Here is a 13,156-nt window from a genome sequence, read left to right on the forward strand (position 1 = left end):
AATTCAAATTGTTCTTAATAATTATGCTACACAACTGTGCCCTCCTATTATTGAAATCTTGAGTTTTAAAACTGATAAAATGGTTGTCAGAATAATTATAACAAGGAGTTCCTTGGAGGGAAAAGAGAAGTGTATAAATTACCATGCAAGTCTATAAATCTGAAAGTGATCTGCTCTTATGAGCTATTTCTCTCCCAAGAAATTCACTGTTCTGGCAGTCAATTTACATTCCCACAATCTGGCATATTCTTAACTATTTGAGAATTAAATCAGAATATGCCATGTTGGCATGCCTAAATGTATTTGGAAATAGCATCACAGGCTGAGTATCTAGCTAGTCATAGGTTACTGGAAACCATAACAGAGCTAGAAAATATGGCCCATCCTACGTATTTAGAAATTAAATCAGAGCATAATAACTTGGCAGATCTAAAATGATCTTGGAATGTTACCACAGTGGAGTGATTTGGAAGAGCTCTAAGTATCTGGAAGAGCATCATTGTCCAAAGTCCAGACCCACAAAAATCTATTCAAAATCACAAGTTCTAAAATGTGTTTCATGATAACTTTTATAATATGTAGTATATGTATATAGTATAATATATGTACATATCATATATGTGTCTCTATGTAATATATGACTAATATCTTGTGTATATATAATATTTTACATACATACAGAATGATTTAGAAGGATACAGAAGAAAATCATAGTATCTAATGTAAACACAAAGGCAAAACCAAAGCCCATATAAGTTTATAATGCATGCCTCTTCATGTCATTGTCCTAATAACCAAAATGTAAAATATGGAGAGGTTTGGTTTCCATAAGTAATTTTTATGATGGTGAGTAGAATCTGCTCTTCTTGTTTGTTTGCTTATCTATTTACTTATTTATTTATTATGCAAACACTGTTCTGCCTTCATGTATGCCTACCTAGCAGAAGAGGGTACCTGATCTCATTATAGATGGCTATGAGCCTCCATGAGGTTGCTAAGAATTGAACTCAGAACCTCGGAAAGAACAGTCAGCACTCTTAGCATCTCTCCAACCCAAATCTTCTCTTCTTAACCTAACAAGATATATACTCATATGAGTGAAACCACAATGAGGAAAGATTTCTATAGGTTATTTAACTTTAGGTCTTTAATGCTCATGCATGTGAAAGAAAGAAGTGTTTTCCATACCCAGTTTTTTTGGTGAAAACCGTTCATTTTAATTATGAATTATTTTGATGGATATTGTCAGAAGCCTTCTGTGCTTTCCAAAAATGCTAATGATATTAATAAATAATTATTTTTCTCTGCTACATATGGTAGGCATTATTTCATTAAAGAAGTAGAAAGATACACACAAAAATTCATGCTATCGCTTGCTTTTCATATGGATCTCCTAACAAATGGAGCAGGGGCTCTCTTTGACTCTGTTACCTGCCCTTGGATCTCCTTCTCTTAACTGGACCACCTGGTGAGGCCTCAGTGAGAGAGAACGCCCTTAGTCTTGCTGTGACTTGTTGTACCAGGATGGGTTAGTAGCCATGTGGAGCTTCCCATTCTCTAGAAAAGTATTTAAAAAATACGGATATGAAAATCTCTTTGTATTCACAGAACCATACTCATTCGAATGTATTGTTGGGGGCAAAAGCTGCATCATTTTGTCTAAAAAGGTTTTTTTTTTTTTTTTTTAATTCATTTGATACTATTGTACAAACGAATAGAAACTTTACATTAAATGATGAAAAGATCTGCTTTATAATTCATAATGATCAATTTAAAAATCTGTATTTTGAATTTTACTTCAAATTATTTTTAAAATGTGATAGTCCAATACTGAATTAATTTTCTTTAGCTCTTTTTTTTAATTTTTCTTTTGCTGCCTTATAAAAAATTTAAGTGGATTTAAAAAACATTAGAATATGCAAAGTGGAAAAATGTATGCAAACCATAAAAGACCAGATCAAGCCAGAATTGATCTAGGTTCTAATTGAGAGCTGCTTTGCTCCTCCATGTCTATTCAAGCGTTCAAGTCAGGCTTGCTTAACTGTTCATGGGTAACATCGATTTTTTTAATCACTTAAGGAAGAGTAAGGGATTTGACCACATTTCTTCTTTCAGCTACAATTATTTATTGAATGAGTATTGATCAGCTAGGAACATGGCTTTACAACTGCAAAATATAACCTTTTAAAATTAAAAAAAAAATAGTAAAGAAAGAAAAGTTTCACCTTTTGAAGCTTGGATATTTTTCTTTTTCAAAAGTTTCAACTTTAACGATGCTTCACCTAGGGATCAGTTCTCTCTAAACATTCATAATAGCAGAAAAGAACAACCTGGAAATCACAAACTTGAGTAGCCAGAACAGATCTTTTATTTATTCACTATCTCTAGTAAAGTCAATATCTCAAAGAAACTCACATGATGCTTTTACTCCCACATCCAGTAGTTTTAAGATTTGTAAGCAATCATGAAGGACTGGTATTTTTGATGACTGGGAATGAAGAAAAGTTTACTTACCTCAGTATGCCTTAATAGTAGTAATTTTACTTTGCAGGATGTTGAAATTTTCAGATTTATCGACTCATTTTTAATAATAGCAAAACTTTGAACAAATAGCCAACATTTTTGTTAGCCAATTTATTTAGGTCTAATATACATTCAACAGTTTTTCATTTTTCTTAAAAACATCAGGTCCAAAAGTGTCTAATGGATGAAATTATATACAGAAATATTATCATGAAGGAGCACCAAAATTGCTATAATAAAATTAGAGGAAAATTTAATGACCTAATCAAAGACTACTCTATTAAGTGTAGTGTAAAAAAGCCCTTCTTTTGTTTGTTTGTTTTGTTTTTCGAGACATTTCTCTGTGTAGCCCTGGCTGAACTGGAATTCACTCTGTAGACCAGGCTGGCTTCGAACTCATAAATCTGCCTGTCTCTTCCTCCCAAGTGCTGGGATTAAAGGCATACACCACCACTGCCTGGCTTAAAGAAGTGCTTATGCAATTAAATTTCTAGCAAATAAATAAATAAAATAAAAATAAAAAAGGTATCACCAAGTATATAATTGATTAGAGCTTACAGAAGACTTAAAAATAACCAAATATATCATTTAAAGTTGACTATTAATTTTTAACAGAAATTTAACTTAATGGCTGAATTATAACCTATGAAGACCAAATTGTGATTAAATCTTAATGGATCACTTTACAAAATTACAACATCCTAATCAAGTTTATATTTATATTAAATAGTATAATAGTTTTACTTGTATGAAAATAATAACAAAAATTTCATTTAAAGATTCATAAATCTTAATGCACCTAAAAACTTAAATACAAACCTTTTATTAACTAGATTTTTGCATTGTCTTTTAGTAAACAGAAATCTCATACACCTTCATTTTTTCCACAACTTTAACAGATTTTACTTCAAGCATTTATGTTTTACTGAATTTTTGGAATTTTTATTCAGAGTTATGTTATGTTTTATTATATTTTATTATTATATAGTCATACATATATGCATGTTCTTCTTCAATTATACTGAACCTTCATCTCTAGTCTCCTCCTCTATTCACTCATCTCTAGTCTCCTCCTCTATTCACTCATATAGTTCTTTTCTCTCCCAAATATATATATATATATATATATATATATATATATATATATATAGAGAGAGAGAGAGAGAAACTGAAATTTACATTTTATGCTCTTCAATATATGTGAATTATGATATATGTCCACAACATTGACCAAATTTATCACAATGCGGCTTGGTGATTATGTTTCAAAATTAAGACAATTTCTAGTGTTTTATAAAATATACGTGTTCACATTTATTTAAGATATGGGCTATATTGATAGTGATACATGGAGGAGCTTGCATAGTAATTTCTGAGAGTGTTAGAGTTTCATTTGTACTATTGATACACAATCCAGGGTAATTTGGCAATTGTCAGCTATAGTAGTAGCTTGAACATGAAAGTAATATAACATCATTCTCTAAGACTGCATATCAGAGTTAGGTTTTCTTTGAGCATCCTATGTAAAAGTAGAATGTATAGTCTGAACATCATTCAATGCAAGGATGTCATGCTTATAAGATTTTTGTTTTCAGGACAAATATGGTAAGTACTTCATATTTTATATTTCCATTATAATATTTAACAAAAAGTAATTAATACAGAGTTCTGTTGATTTTCATAATATGCGTACATGAAGATCTCTCTGAAAAGAATGGAAAACAAAATGCAAAGTAGTCTGTATTAGATTATTTACTTTATAATAAAAATACTACTGTGAACATTTGGATAAACTGAGGATATTAGAAATGCCACAGATTGCCATATTTTGGGGGGCATTTTACAGCAAAATATTTCATTTTGGTAGGCATGATTTTACATCGTTGCTTCTGTTTTATGACAAACAATGCTTGAAAATCATCCAATATTCCTCCCAAGACTATGCATTCAGGTTTATTGATTCCAATGCTATTATGTAAGACAGTTTCCCAGTAATTGAAATCCCCATGACCAATGCAAAATCGATTTTACAGATAGTATACTTTTCTGTTTCCTAACTTGTCTTCCCTTACCTTATTTTACATCATATTCCCTAAGATTAATATGATACTTGCCATTGAGTAAATCCCACATTATGTAAATGATAGTATTCTCTTGGGCCCAGAGAGCTGTAGAATTTTTTGCACATTATCAGTTCAATATATTTTTTAATCTGCTCTAGCTTTAAAATAATTTAATAATAATAATAATAATATGACTCAAATATATTGCAGAACTTTATAAATTTAAAATGAAATCTTAGCAATTGGTTTTATTTTAATATTCTATATTTCTAGATATTTTCATATTTGAATGATTATGTGAAAATAAATGAGTATTGTCTATGTAAGCAGTACATCACAATTATTCTTTTATGTGTATGTGTTCATGCATGCTTGTCTGTATGTGTACCAAGTGCATGAAAGAGCCCTCAGAGACTGGCAAGGGCATCAGATCCTATGGAGCCTGAGTTCAAAATTGGTATCAGCATAGTAGGGTATTCCTGTGACAGTTTGACCATATTTTGGGGAAGACTGTGGAAGGACTTTGGAACTTTGAGGTACAAGATCCATTCGGTGTTAAGAGCTCTGTGAGATGTTGAGTAGGAGGTTGGAAGATAATGTTGAAAACAGTGCAGAAGACGGAGGCCTGGTTTGTGAAATTTCAAAGGGAAGATTAAGGACTCTTTTCAGGGCCATTGCTAGTTTGATTGTGAAGATTTGGTGGTTCTAGTTAGCTGGAATTGAAGAATCAGCTGTGATTAACAAGATACCAGAACCACTAAAGTGAAACCTTTTCATTACTGGGACTATTGTGTGGCGCCCACCTCTTCCAGCAAGGAAAAATGCAACATGGTCAGATTCTTCTCAACAGCTTTATTCCTGGAACGCCTCGATGCTACGGGAACCCAGGCACCCAGGCAGGACTGCTTATATACACCCCAGCACTGGGGAGGGCTATGTGTCCTCCTGGAATTGGTCAGTCTGCTGGCACCTTAATTTGCATGCACCCGCTCAGGAGGGGTTGGTGCCAGTTTCAGGCTAGGGCCTGCACAGTGGTGTTGTTTACAGCGACAGTGTTCCTGAGACAGGTGCCATCTTTTAGGCACCAGCTGTCTACAGTATTGATGCTGGTTACCTGGAGCTAAGAAATTAGCAGTGATTAAGAAGAGACCAGCATCATTGAGGTGAAATCTTCTGGGAAGTGTTTTCTGAGAACACAAAGAGGCTGTGTTCCAGAGATAGCCAAAGTTGTACCTCATGCACCAGCAGGACTTAGTAATGTGTAAGAGTCACCCAGGTGGTACTGGTTTTGAAGGCATGAAGGGGTCATGCAGAGCAGCTGAGTCTCAGCAGTCTGAGAGGCCATGGAAGGCCATTGGTGAAGGTGCAGCCTCATTTGCAATTGATAGCACAGGACTGAAGGGAGATGCCAGTACCATGAGATGACCACCAAGAACAGCAGCAATAGTGGAGTACAGGCAGCTGGAGCCTAGAAGATAATGTGTGTGCTACAAATGGCAAGGCTGGAGAAGTGACCCAAACCCTCAGAGGAGCCCAGAAGATCGTGAGTTGGATCCCAGACATTGGAGAGTTGGAGTTTGAGTTTGCTTTTGATTGTGACTGTGCCCTGATGTTTTCCCTATTGAAAGAAGGTATGGAGTCCACAGTTAAGAGACTTTGAATTTTTAAAAGAATGAATTTTAAAAGATATTGACATTTTAAAGGGATTAAACTTTTAATATGTAAAGACTGTGAGACTTTTAAAGTTATTTAGATCTTGGGGATGAATAAGAAAGTAAGGGTTGAGGCTTAATAGTGATGTGTTTTTGTGTCAAGTTGACAAGGTCTCAATTGTACTGGCTGGTTTTGTGTGTCAACTTGACACAGGCTGGAGTTATCAAGGAGAAAGGAGCTTCAGATGGGGAAATCCCTCCATGAGATCCAGCTGTGAGGCATTTTCTCAATTAGTGATCAAGGCAAGAAGGGCCCCTTGTGGGTGGTACAATCTCTGGACTGGTAGTCTTAGGTTCTATAAGAAGCCACCTCACACCAGTCAGAATAGCTAAGATAAAAAATTCAGGTGACAGCAGATGCTGGCGAGGATGTGGAGAAAGAGAAACACTCCTTCATTGTTGGTGGGATTGCAAGCTTGTACAACCACTCTGGAAATCAGTTTGGCGGTTCCTCAGAAAATTGGACATAATACTACCAGAGGATCCAGCAATACCTCTCCTGGGCATATATCCAGAAGTTGTTCCAACCAGTAAGAAGGACACATGCTCCACTATGTTCATAGCAGCCTTATTTATAATAGCCAGGAGCTGGAAAGAACCCAGATGCCCCTCAAGAGAGGAATGGATACAGAAAATGTGGTACATTTACACAATGGAGTACTACTCAGCTATTAAAAGGAATGAATTTATGAAATTCCTAGGAAATGGATGGACCTGGAGGGCATCATCCTGAGTGAGGTAACACAATCACAAAGGAACTCACACAATATGTACTCACTGATAAGTGGATATTAGCCCAAAAACTTAGGATACCCAAGATATAAGATACAATTTGTTAAACGCATGAAACTTAAGAAGAACGAAGACCAGAGTGTGGACACTGTTCCCCTTCTTAGAATTGGGAACAAAACACCCATGGAAAGAGTTACAGAGATAAAGTTTGGAGCTGTGACAAAAGGATGGACCATCTAAACACTGCCATATCCAGGGACCCATCCCATAATCAGCTTCCAAACGCTGACACCATTGCATACACTAGCAAGCTTTTGCTGAAAGGACCCAGATATAGCTGTCTCTTGTGAGACTGTGCCAGGGCCTAGCAAACACAGAAGTGGATGCTCACAGTCAGCTATTGGATGGATCACAGGGCCCCCAATGGAGGAACTAGAGAAAGTACCCAAGGAGGTAAAGGGATCTGCAACCCTATAGGTGGACAACATTATGAACTAACCAGTACCCCAGAGCTCTTGACTCTAGCTGCATATGTATCAAAAGATGGCCTAGTCAGCCATCACTGGAAAGAGAGGCCCATTGGACTTGCAAACTTTATATGCCCCAGTACAGGGGAACGCCAGGGCCAAAAAGGGGGAGTGGGTGGGTAGGGGAGTGGGGGGGTGTATTGGGGACTTTTTGGATAGCATTGGAAATGTAAATGAGGAAAATACCTAATAAAAAATTAATTCTAAAAAAAAAGAAAGAAAGAAAGAAGAAATAAAGAAAGAAGAAAGAAAGAAAGAAAGAAAGAAAGAAAGAAAGAAAGAAAGAAAGAAAAAAAGAAAGAAAGAAAGAAAGAAAGAAAATAAAGCAAGCTGAGCAAGCCAGTAAGTAACATCCCTCCATGGCCTCTGCATCAGCTCCTGCTTCCTGACCTGCTTGAGTTCCAGTCCTGACTTTCTTTGGTGATGAACAGCAATGTGGAAAGTGTAAGCTGAATAAACCCTTTCCTCCCCAACTGCTTCTTGGTCATGATGTTTGTGCAGGAATAGAAACCCCGACTAAGACATAGTTGTTTGTGGTCTGTGTGATGTGAGTGATGAGAACCAAACCCAAGTCCTCTAATAACAGTCTACTATTAGAATCACTGACCTAACATTTCTTTTCAGCTTGCTGACTAATACAGTGTTTTATATTATATAACTTGTAGTAAGAAAACAGTATTTGACCACAATAATTTAAAACAATAAATGCAGGCAACATATCATTACTTTCTTTGATTTGGTAGATTTTAGTTTTATCTTAACATCACAAGTTTATTGGTCATTATATAGTTTGCATGCAAGAATAATAATTTCTAATGTAGTAATTTAAACAATAGTTTAAAATGAAAAAGGTTTTATTATTAATCACATACTGTTTATTTCCCAATCAAAGATAATAAAACCACTTGATGAATGATCAAAATACTAAAAATTAAATAATTTCATCCATCAGAGATGTACTAAAAAAGCCTACCTTATTATTTGTTCTCATGGGAATATGTATATATTTTATGATTACTTTAATTATTATTTTCAATTTTTCTAATGATTGTTATTGTTCTTTACTAAATAGTATGACTTAATTCTCTTAATATTCATTTGTACTACAGATAAGTATAATTTCAATAGCAGTTTATAACAGACATTGATTAGCTAATGAGTATTTTCCTTAGAATCAGCTTCAAAACATCATATATTGAGCTAACAGGTGCAGAGTATTTCTAAATGTTCAAATCTACAAGGTTGCATGATTCATCTTTGTTGACACAGAAAATACTATTCTGTATTTTTAAGGTTGAGCAATTATTTTTGTTTAAAGTAAATAAATTGATTTAATAAAACTTAAAAATGTTTTCTAAAATATGTAACAGGTTCAATCCTTATTGTAAATATTGGTATATTTCCTCATATGATGTGGTGATACAAGAGTCTTACCCAAGCTGTGAAAACACACATCTTCGGCTGAGCCCAGAGGGTTTCTTTCTCTCTTTATCCCTAGGCCTAGGTTTCATAATTTCTAGCCTTTGTACAATTTCCTCTTCTAAGCTGACTGATTCAATCTAGCTTTTCTCAGCTTCTGACTGAAATGGTCTACTTGGCTTCATATTAGGTTTAGAAATAATGTCATGATTTTTGGCTCATTCTCATTCTCTGACTACTCCTGTCTTCATCTGTATTTTGCCTGTTTTCCCTACCCCTGTCTCTGTAAAACAGTTCCTATAAAACTGCCACACATCCATACCACACCACACACATTTCTCTCTCTGGTTGCCAGGAAGTGGAAAAAAATCCTCTTTATATCTTTGCTGTTAACATGATGTTTTAAATGACATTTTGAGGATTCTAACACATTTCCTATTAATAACGGGTCAGTCTCTTCATTTCCTTATGCCAGTGGAGTAGGCAATCTCTTCTGAGATTGGCTATGAGTAATATATAATAAATAATTTCTGTTTCATATTGTCTGTTGCTGTTGTATAAATAAAAAATTAATTCTGAACTATCAGGAATAAGTTCAGCAGTTTCTATATGCAAAGCAACTTTTATGACTAACACCTTAGGAAACTTTATACCTTGATTGATATTGATTGCGTACAAGAAGTTTAGCTTACCGTCAGTTTTTTTTTTCCCATGAAGGGACCATTAATATTGAATTATTCCCATGTTTAGGGGGAAGTGTTTTCCCATTAAGATATTGAGTTATTCCTGCTATTAGGGGGGTGAATCCAAATAAAAATCAAGCAAGCAAGCAAGCAAGCAAGCAAACAAACAAATCTGCATTATAGACTGGATGTGTTCTGCTGCAGCACTGCTATTCTGGCAGGGATCACCTCCAAAGACCTTCTAGATCTCTATGAACCAACTTGAATGCATACATGCCCTGTATCACAGTGTGATCTGGCTGGAATACAATCCTTAGTACAGGCCTTTAATCCCCAAAATGTAAAATTTATTTGTAGAAGGAAGCAACCACTTTTGAAAGTGGTGTCTAATTGTGAAGTAGACAAAGTGATGAATAAAGAGAAAGATTTTACAATATGAGTCAGAGATAGGATGTGGTCCAATGTCACAGGAACAGCAAAGGAAAGAAACTACATACTATGATAGGTGTGTGCTGTGTGTGTATGGCAGTTTTATGGGGGCAGGTAAATTTATAAATATACGTCTATATATTTATAAAAACTGTTTATAGTATACATGTACACATATTTATTTATTATTTATCACCTATTAGTTTCAGTGAGACCTCAAGAAGATAGAGAAATATCATAAATGCTCATCTCACTTTGCTGTCTGTGAATGATTCTAGTTATACAAGTTTTAGTTTATGATGATTGATTCCATGACAAATTCCATCCCCCAGAAGCTCTGGCATTCCATCTGTGAGAACCTCCTTATATTCTTCTGGATTACAGACACTGCATCCTACAGTCAGCAGTCAGGACTTTTCAAGTTTTTCAGTATTTTATATTTACTTATTCACTTTACATCCCATTCACTGCTCCACCCTCCTCCTGGGACAGTTTTAATAATACAGATTGTGGAGAGAACAAACTAACCAGAGGTGGAAAGAGGATGAGTCAGGGAATAAGAAGGGGTTACAAGATTAGAACATATTGCCGAAGTTGGTATGAAGCCAAGCAAAGCAATTTAGTCAGAAGCCAAGAGAAGCTGGATTGAAGCAGTCCATTGAAGATTAAATTGTAGGAAGGCTAGAAGTTTCTAGGGCTGGGAATAATTAGCACAAAGAAACAAGATGCTCTGGGCTGAGCCCAAGAAATATATTTACACAGATTAGGATATGGATCTCACATAATCCCATCATCTGAGGAAATAAAAACATCTTATATTTTCTGTAAATATATAAGGGAAATCCCCTATAAATGTGTTTTTCATTGAAAGTTTCTCAAATTCAAAGTCTTCATAAGAGCCTTGTCAAGGTGGCTCAGCTCATTTTGTCTGGAGACTTAAGAAGATGGACTGATATAGATGTAGTGTTCATTTGTAGAGTTCTGGAAAAACAAAACTATTATATATTTTAAAGAATAGGCTATGGGTATGAGAAAAAGCAGCAGAGGAATGGCACATGGCAGGTGTTGGAGAATGAAAAAGAAAAAAAGAAAGTGATGTGCTTATATTTTAATTCCAAAAAAAAAAAAAAGTGTAGAAAGACATTCAGAAGGGCCCACTGAATTTCCAGAGAGAAGAACAGTTCCTTAGTGGAAAAGACGTCTCCCCGTGGTAAAGACATGGTCACAAGGTGTAAAGATCTCTCCAGTTTCTGATTTTGTTCAACCTTTATTTCTCAGAGTGTTTTCAAGGTGTTCATCTTTAAGGTTTCAGGCAAACTTTGGAACAGGTAACCTGTTAATCCAAGGTGTTATGGTTGTATATGCTCAGCCAAAGGAGTGGCACTATTAGAAGATGTGGCCCTTCTGAGTAGATGTGGCCTTGTTGTAGAGTTGGTGTGTCACTGTGGGTGTGGGCTTGAAGACACTCATCCTAACTTTCTGGAAGTCAGCATTCTGCTAGCAGCCTTCAGATGAAGATGTAGAACTATAAGCTCCTCCTGCATTATGTCTGCCTGGACTCTGCCATGCTCTTTCTTTGAGGATAATGGCCTGAACCTCTGAACCAATGAGCCATCCCCAATTAAATGATGTCCTTTATAAGATTTGCCATGGCCATAGTATCTATTCACAGCAGTAAAATCCTACATATGGCACAAGATAAGAAAAAGTCGTTTATATTTTCCTGGAAACTGTCTGAATGATGTTTGAGTTAAAGCTCACTAAAATTGAAACACATTTTTTCAGGTTTAGAGATTTTAGAGTTGTTTTGAGGTTAAAACCCTCACGTATAGGCACATAACATACCATTGCCATAGGAATACACTATAGTTCAATCATGTTTCCATTTGAAATCAACTAATATTGTTCATTTAAGAACTTTATAGTAATGTGACCTCATAATTTAATCTTGAACTTGACTGTCAAGAGTATCTACTCTGCAGCTCCAAGTGATAAAGATATTTTTATATGCTGTCATAGGAGTATATTAATTTTCATAGCATGCTTATGATTGACAGTTAAACTCCCTAACACATTTAAGGATGTTCATGTTAATGAGAAGTTCCTTGATAGAGATGTCACTGAGCTGTTCCTTCTCCACACATATAAACTTTATGCTCCACATTAATATCTTGCCAGTTCATAGCCATTGTGCAGTAGCAAATATTATGCTATTTCTTCTAATTCTTTCTTCCTGGAACTCATAATGATTTGTCATAAGGAAATCTGTTAGGACTATGATACCCCTAGTCATCTCAGACTATTTCTGTGTCAAGGCACCATAGTGATGGTCTTGGTCTCAATCCTTACCCTGGCCTTAGTGGCCCCATGGATGGGGCATCTGTCTAGAGCTCACTCCCACCTAGAACCATAATCCCACAAAGGGTTCTTCTAGTTTCCAGCTTGCTTTCTTTGCTGGGTGTCCATCTGTGTCTGTGTGGACCAGTGGGCTGAAGTGACTAGCAACTGCCCCTAGGCACATTGCAGGTGTGATTGTTGTATCACATGTGCATACAAGCAAGGAGAGAGGTTATGCTTATGCTCAGTGATCAGACTTATGAAAATCAGAATGAGAAGTAGCCTAACACTCCCTGGAGCGTGGGGGGAGGGGGGCAGCCTGAGACAACCACCAGTCTGGTGCCACACAAGTCCATTAAATTAAGTTAAATGGAGAGTAACTTAAAGCCTCTGCCTTTAGGACTGTTTACTCATACTGGGTTGCCTTGTCCAATCTTAAGGAGAGGGGAAGTTACTAGTCTTATGGTAACTATTAAAGCCATGTTTACTTATGTCTCTAGGAGGATCGCCTATTTCTGAAGTGACAAAGGAGGAGCAGATGGACAGTAGGAGAAAGAGTTGGGTGGTGGTAAGGGTAGGGACTGGGAGGGAAGAAAGGAGGGTAAACTGTAGTAAGGATGAAATATATATGAGAGTATAAATTTGAAAAATTGTAAAACACCTTTCCCCTATTTTCACATACACAGCATCTTAAATACAATTGATAATAGACAATAGAAAAGATAAGCACA

General features: G+C 35.8%; 1 pseudogene; it reads left to right on the forward strand.

Moving 5' to 3' along the window:
* Positions 1 to 12,598: 12,598 nt before the first annotated feature.
* On the forward strand, positions 12,599 to 12,716 carry Gm24229 (annotated as a pseudogene).
* The last annotated feature ends 440 nt before the right edge of the window (positions 12,717 to 13,156 follow it).

This window comes from Mus musculus, chromosome 14 (assembly GCF_000001635.26).
Source record: "Mus musculus strain C57BL/6J chromosome 14, GRCm38.p6 C57BL/6J".
Classification (NCBI taxonomy): Eukaryota; Metazoa; Chordata; class Mammalia; order Rodentia; family Muridae; genus Mus; species Mus musculus.